The following is an 8,235-nucleotide window of genomic DNA, read 5'->3' as shown; positions in this document are numbered from 1 at the left end:
AATCTCTCTTTAGTTTTGTAATCAACAATTAATCAAGTTTTAATACAAGTTTTATTTCCTTAATCTCTCTTTTGTTCATCCTTTATTTTGGGTAATTGAAGATTATTTGGGTTATTATTGGGAGATTGACAACCTCTCAATCAAGCATCAAGTACTTCTATTATTCTTTGCTTTATTATTAGAATCATTAGTAGGTATAATTCTCTTAATCCCTCTTTAATTATTGCTAATTACTTTCATTTATTCATCATGTTTCACTTTGTTGGTATGATTGACAACCTTGCTAGTATGTTCAACATGATAATGAGTGAGTAGTTCCATATCTAGGGTTAATGGGTAATTAGGGGAAACCAACATGGGGAATGATTCATGCTTAAATTAATATGCTTTCATGGTTTATTTGCTTGCTTGTTTTGATCTCAACTCATGCACATGTTATGTTTGATGAAATGCGAGCCTATAAATCCTTGCATTTTTTACCCATCACCTACCTTTTCAATGAGACTTGTAAGACATAAACCAACTCGAGTCTCATTAGACCATGCATGTTGTTGAGTAGGGAAGACTAAGTCGACTTGTAGGTGTTGTACAATCTAATCGATTCGGCTCCGGGACCCAAACTTTCCTAGGATTGTAAGAAATAACCCAACTCATTCCATCACAACAATAATTGCTTGCTTATAATTCGAGAACATGTTTGTATGATCAATTCCCATGAATCCCCTATGACCCCATGACACCCTAGTGCTTTTTATCAATTGTTTACAACCCTTTCAATTCAACTTGCTTATCTACTTTCATTGCTATTTAGTTTAGTGACCTTCTACATCAACCCAAATTGTGACACCTCTAAGACACCACTAGTCTCAATAGAAATCTCATTTCAATTCCCGTCCCTTGGGATCTGACCTTTACTTGCCTCTTTACTAATTGTAGAGTTGTTTGTGAAGCTATAAATTGTGTTTTGGTCTAGGTGCTCCCAACGACAAGTTACCGAAAAGATTTAGTAGGTCCGACCAAAAATGGCGCCGTTGCCGGGGACGGTGTTATCTTGATTTAGATTTTCTTATATTGTTACTAGTTGTGTCTTTATTTGCCTTGAGGAAGTAAAACTCCTCAAGGTTTGTTCTAATTGTTTTTGAGTTGTTTGATATTTTGCATGTCTAGAAGGTCACAAGGTGATTTGTTACCTTTTGATCGTGAAATTGAATTAACTTTGAGAACCAATAGAAGACTTGCTAGGTGAAATTTGAGAGGTATTAGTGAGGTTGTAGATATTCAACCAACTATTGAGTTCATCAACCCTTTTGCAAGAGAAGGTGAGGAGAACCCAACACAAAATACAACACAAAATCAACCCACAATGCCTAAGTTTTCATCACATTCCGTACCCACCGAGGAGAACCTACCCAATGGTACTCCCACACCACAACATCTAACCGGAAATTTCATTGCCAAATCCGCATTTATCCAATTAGTCGAAATGAGCCAATTTGGGGGGATGCCTAGTGAAGACCCTCACTCTCATATGGAGACCTTTTGTGACTATTGTGATGCGATTTCTCAAACCGGTGTAACTCAAGACCAAATTCGATGGGTCTTATTTCCTTTTTCTCTAATTGGCACCGCGAAACAATGGTTGAAGGGCCTTGATAAGGCCACTCTCGGAATTGATTCTTGGAAAAAGTTGGCTCTAGCTTTCTACAAAAAATTCTACCCACCGGAAAAGACTAACATGCTAAGAGCTCAAATTACGGGTTTTAAGCAAAGGGATGAAGAATCTTTGTATGAAGCTTGGGAGCGGTTCAAAGGAATTTGTCGCTCATGTCCTCACCATGGAATAGCGAGTGGTTCTTGGTACAACAATTTTGGAACGGTCTATATGAAGATTCAAGGAACATTCTCAACATGGGATCAAATGGAATGTTCACCGAAGTTGATGACAATCAAACTTGGAACAAAATTGAGGAAATGGCGGTCCATAACTCACAATATAGTAGACCTCGCAAGACTACTAGAGGAGGAAAGCATGAAGTGGACTCCGTTACTTAATTGGGTGCTCAACTTAGTGCTCACATTGATACAATCAACTTGAAGTTTGAAAAAGCTATGGCTAGACTTGAGGAAGCCTCGAAATCACCAAAGCATCATGTTAATGCCATGACGGCATCCTCATCAATCCCAAGTGGGATATGTGAGAATTGTGGAACTTTGGGACATGACTCAAGTGAATGTAGGGGAACAAATGAACAAGTGAATGCTTTCCAAGAATACAAGAGTGGTACCCCTTATTCTAACTATTACAATGAAAACACCAAATTCCATCCAAATCTCTCATACAAAAGCCAAAATGTTCAAAACCCTCAAACAACATACTCCCCACCTCCCATGAGAAACCAAAATCAAAGACCCTTTTACAACCAAAACCAAGGTTACCAAAATCAAAATACGTACAATCAACAAAATGACCAAGGTTTTGATGTTCAAAAAGCGGTCCTTCAAATGCAAAAGAATCAACAAGAATTTTTCACTCAAATGCAAAAAGATAGTCAAGCAAAGGAAACCACCATCAACAACATCCTAGCTCACACCAAAATGTTGGAAACCCAATTAACTCAACTAGCATCTTCAAGCTCACAAAGACAAAAGGGGCAATTACCACCTCAAAGTAATCCCCCATGACATGAAACAGTTAGTGCCATTCACTTGAGAAGTGGTACAAGGTATGAAGCACCGAAGAAGCAAGTTGAGGATGAAGTTGTGGAAGCTAGTGATAAGGAAGAAATTGTGCAAAACTCCAAAGATGGAGAATCATCAAAAGAAGAAATTTCAAAGAAAAATGAAGACAAGGTTAGGGAGAAGGAGCACATTGGGATTAGACTTCCTTTTCCAAGTCGTCAAGCCAAGCCCAAATTTGATGACCAACTTGGAAAATTTATGGAAATTGTGAAGAATTTGGAAGTCTAAATTCCTTTCACGGAATTAATCAATCACGTGCCGGCCTATGCGAAATACATGAAAGACATCCTCACAAAGAAGAAGTCGATCCGGAAGCTTGAGACTATCGCCTTCACTAAGGTGATTAGTGCAATACTTCAAGGGAGTTCACCTCCAAAACTCAAGGATCCGGGAAGCTTCTCAATACTGTGTAACATTGGCGACACCACGATCAACAAAGCCTTATGTGATCTAGGGGCTAGTGTGAGTGTTATGCCGTACTTGGTGAGTAAAAGGTTGGGGATGGGAGAGCTTAAATGCACCAATATCACACTCCAAATGGCCGATAGATCGACGAAGACACCATTAGGGATATGGGAAGATGTTCCCGTATGAATTGGGAAATTTTTCATCCCGGTGGACTTTGTCATTGTTGATATGGAAGAAGATTCCAACATTCCAATCATTCTAGGAAGACCTTTCTTACACACCGTGGGTGCGGTGATTGATGTGAAACATGGAGAGCTCACTCTAGAAGTGGGAGATGAGAGTATAACTTTCAATCTTAACAAGACTATGAGAGCTCCCCGTTTACATGAACTATGTTTTATGATCGATCATTATAGCCGGAAGGATGATAGGAAGAAGTCGAAACTCCAATGGTAGAATAAAATGGAAGATGGTCCATTCAAAGAGCAAGTGAATTGTAACAAAGAGAGCTTGCAAAGCTCACCAAAGTCAAGCAATGAAGAAGATGGCCTCATTGGCCAAAACAAGATAATGGGAGAGTTGTCTCTATCAACCCAAGAGATCTTTAGTGATCAAGTAGATGAAGTTTGTGGTCTTTGGGACGATGAGTTTGAAGGGATTTTCAATCCCTACATTGGTAATGCTATCGATCAAGACCGACAACAAGGGCAAAGATCTATTGAAGAACTCTATCACGACAATGAACAAGCTTTTGATTACTTTTTCAAGGTGTTGAGCAACATCAACAACACCTTGGACATGCCCCTTGACATCTCATCAAGAATGAGAGTTTGGTGGAGTCCTCCCTAAACCACAATTTGTAAATATTTTTAACTCCCTAACTCGCATTTTAATTCTTAATTTGCATTTTTGTCATTTTTGGATTTTTTTTATACTTTGATCAAGATAATTACCATGTTTGAGAGAAGTGAGGGAGGGACTAATAATTTCAATTGATGTGTACTGCTTTAGCTTAGTGTGGGGATAGCAATTGCCTAGGCTATTCATGCCTTAGTAGTGCCCCGACAATGAAGAACACGAGATTTTGAAGAATGAAAAATGACAAGGGATATGCAAGGTACACGGATGGAACTGCATCCGGGTAAAAGGTGTAGAACCCGAGCGGTTTCAAGAGAATCCGCCCGTCTTCAGATAATCCGGGCATATTGGGCAGAAGACGCCCGTCCTTCTGAGCTGAATTTTTGAATTTTTGTGACTGTTAACGAATTCGGGCGTCCTGCAGTAGAATCCGCCCCTCTTCATAAAGACGCCCGTCCTGAAAGAGAAGACGCCCGTCTTTTGGCTGAGAAAAAACAAGAAAAATCCCTGGAAAGGAATCCGCCCGTCTTCTCTCAAAGACGCCCGTCCCGCATTTTCAAATCCGCCCGTCTTTGCTAGAATCCGCCCGTCTTTTGGCGAGAATTTCCCAACCCAGAACAGGCAGAATCCGGGCATCCCGAAGGAAAGCCGCCCGTCTTCCCCCTGCATTTCAAATTTTTTGGGTTTATTATAAACCCCATCCCACATTCATTTCCTCATTCCTTCATTCAAAACACTACCCATAAACCCCATAACTCCAAAACCCTCATCCTCTCCATTACAAAAACAAGATTCCTCAACAACATTCACTAAAATCAAATCCAAACATCCTTTTAACAACAAATTAATCACTCCTCTTTCAACAACAATCAAAACCAAGCACAAAATCTTCAACCTTTGACTCAATTTTTGAATTCATAAAGGCAAAGCCTTTCATCTTTAAATCGATTTGGGTGCACTAGAAATTGAAGATTTTTCACTCTTTTCTTGGTTTATTCATCAATGACAAAGACTAAGGGAGCAACAAAAGCAACAAAGGCAAAGGAACCAAAGGCAAAGGCACTCTCATCAAGACAAAAGTGTCTTCAAGCAAAGAAAGCATTGGCTATGGTGGTAGCTAGCCCAAACTTGGAGGAGCAACAACAACAACCTCCCATGGAAGCAACAACATCTACCACTCCGAAAATTGCTCAACTTTCGAATTATCTGGAGGTAATTTTCATTTCCAAATCCCATAGGGACACTTTTGCCAAGTTTGCTAGTAAATCATTTCTATCCACCAAGTTTATTTGTGAAGATGTCTTAGATAAGTTGGGTGTCCTTGAGCAAACTAGAGCCTTCTTTAAAGCCATGGGGTTGGAGAAATTGTTTACAACAAAGGAATTGACATACCCCTCCCTTACCTTAGAATTTTTGAGTTCTTTGAAAGTTAACAAGGTTGAGACTATGGAAACCATCGAGTTTCGCCTAGCTAATGTTAGTAGGCGCATCTCCTTTGAGGAAATGGTTAAAGCTTTGGGTCTTAGTGATTCACCGAGTTATTTCAAGAATGTTGGCAAATATGACCCCGACCCTCTTTGGGAGGCGATTTCCGGAAGGAAATTTGAGAACTTTCATGCTAGTCGCGCTCTATTAGTCCACCATCCGGGCATTAGAGTGTGGCATAAGGTTGTAGGGAACACCGTCATTGCAAGAAAAGACACCAACCATTTCACCAAACTCGATTTTGTTCTTCTTGAGTCGGCCTTGAACATTGAAAGGGAATTCACCAAGCCTTTCAACTCTCTAAGGCTTTTGGTGGATAGATGGCTAAACGTTGATTGTGGGAAGCAAGGCACTACCGTCATTATGAATGGAGGTCTAGTCACTCTTTTGGCTAAATACTTTGATCCTAACTTCAACAAGGATAGCAAGTATAAGGCAAAGAAGGGTGGTCATCTCATTGATATTGATACTATGATAAACAAGTACAAGTGGGTCTCTCATAACCCTCTTGACACCAAGTATGGGTGGCTCACTAGTGAGGCTAGATCTTTTACTTTGCCTTCGAAGATTTGTCGTTTAAGTGTCCACCGGACCAACTATCTCCTTCCCCTTTCAAAAGAGGCCGAATACATTATCCGACAACAAAAGGGTGAAATTGAAATGCCCTCCTCTTCCATTGTCACACCACCCTATTCTTTCAAGTACCAAGAGTTCAAGCCCGAAGGTGTTGAAGCAAGCAAAGATTATATGACTCTTCTTATGCAAGAGATGCACAAGCAAGCCTTCAAGGACCAGCAAGATGCTTACTTAGCCCAATATCCACCCCTCCTTCACTTAGCTAGGCAAGGACTACTTGAACCTTCATGTCCTTTGCCTAGTTGGGCGGATAGGGAAGTCTTCTTTCCGAGTGCATCTAGGGGTGAGTTTCCGGTTGATAATGAGGTTGTCGGTGATGAAGAGGTTGATGATAGCGTTGATGAAGAAGCTAGTGAAGAAGGAGAAGAGGATGATGAGCAAGGTGAACAACAAAGTAAAGAGGGAAGTGGTGATAAGTCCACTTCTAGTGAGGAAGATGATGATAGTGATGATATGACGGAAGATTAGCAAGCTTTAGAGGCTCCTACCCTCTTGAGGTTTGTCTACTTCTCTCTTTGTTGTATTTTATTAATCTTGATCATTGTTGGAGTAGTCCTAGAACCATAAAGGACTAACACCTCGGCCCCATTGAGGTGTTCTCATTTTATTGCTCCCAACTTTTAAAAATCCAAAAGGACAAATTTAGTTTCATGCATTGCATAGTGTGTGCATGAACTACACCCAACTTTAGGACATTAGCAATAATGTCTAACTCGGTTTGGGGAAGTACATACATATACAACGGGAGGTAATCTAAATTATCCTCTCCGTCATAAACAAAAACCATGCATCATGTAGTGTAGATTAGTGTAGCTTGCATTTAGTGTAGAAATCATGCATCATGTTTGCATAATTTCTCATCATTTTGGCCATTGAGGACAATGCCCATATTAGTGTGGGGATGGGGAATTCTAACCTAACTTTTATTCAAAAATCCAAAAAAATTGAAAAATTTCGAAAAACCATAAAAATTTGAAAATTGAAAAACGAAAAACAAGTTCTTTTCCTTTGTATATATTGTGTTTGTTCTATCCTTGTTCACATTGATCGACTACGCCACATCCGAGACATGAGGATATTGAAGACAGCATGGTATGATCTTTCCAATCTCCTTTTTCCTCTTTATGTTAATGACTATTGATACCGTCGTTTTGTATCAAAATTAAATTTATAATTCCAAACTAAAACTATAGCTAGTGATAGTATGGGTCGAACCACAGAGAGACAAGGTTGATTTTGTTTGCTATTTTTCAGACTATAGAAGTAACAATTAAAAGGGGGGGTTTTGAAATTGGTTGATTCTAATGACTAATTGCTTAAATAAGAATTTCAAGATAAAAGGAAGATCGGGAAATTCGGTTCACCATGGCAATGGTCAGGGCAATAAGGTAGCAGAAATCCTATAATACGGTCTCAGGGGGTATAAGCAAGCCTTTCGATCTATGCTCAAATTAACCTTGCGGTCTTCTAATTCCCCGAAATTTCTCAAAGCTTTCGCTCAAAGGAAATTCCAATCTAATGATAATTCTAATTACTAATCTTTCAATCTAGTAAAAAGGCTTATCAAAAGACAACAAGATCGATACGGAAGAATTCATGCTAACAAGCAATCCTAATTTATGCCATGGCTCACCTCGTTCCCAATCAAAACAATTAGCTACGCATGACTAAAACTAAAACAATTGCTAAATTGATAACAAAGAACAAGATTGACATGATTGAATTTAAATAAAAGACAAAAGACAAGAGATGAATTGCTGGAATTAAATTGGTAAAACAAGAATTGAAATAACAAGAATTTAAAGAAGAGGAAATTTGCATAAAACTTACTAATTGAAAAGATGAACAACGTAATCCAATTCGAGGTTTTCCGTCTCCCAAAACTAGATCTAAAAACTGAGTTCTTCAATAATGAAAAGCATAACCTAATAATTGCTGTGTTCTACTGATTAAAGATGCCAAAAGTTAATTACAAATTGGGCTTTTAAAAGTCTTAAAACGAAAAATCAATATCAGCTCGCAGACTGGTCGATCGACCTGTCAGCATGGTCGATCGACTGGTGATAGCAGTCCAGTAGCGTCTGATGTACTTCATTGGTCGACCGATTG

The 8,235-nt window shown here is 39.2% G+C and overlaps 1 non-coding gene across 1 annotated transcript; it reads right to left on the bottom strand.

Moving 5' to 3' along the window:
- Positions 1–1,735: 1,735 nt before the first annotated feature.
- LOC141645669 (small nucleolar RNA R71) lies at positions 1,736–1,842 on the bottom strand. The gene has a single exon (XR_012545146.1). It is a non-coding gene; the product is annotated as a small nucleolar RNA R71 (small nucleolar RNA).
- Between the last annotated feature and the right edge of the window lie 6,393 nt (positions 1,843–8,235).

The sequence above is a fragment of the Silene latifolia genome, chromosome 2, assembly GCF_048544455.1.
Source record: "Silene latifolia isolate original U9 population chromosome 2, ASM4854445v1, whole genome shotgun sequence".
Taxonomy (NCBI): domain Eukaryota; kingdom Viridiplantae; phylum Streptophyta; class Magnoliopsida; order Caryophyllales; family Caryophyllaceae; genus Silene; species Silene latifolia.
This window is presented reverse-complemented; position numbering and strand designations above follow the sequence as displayed.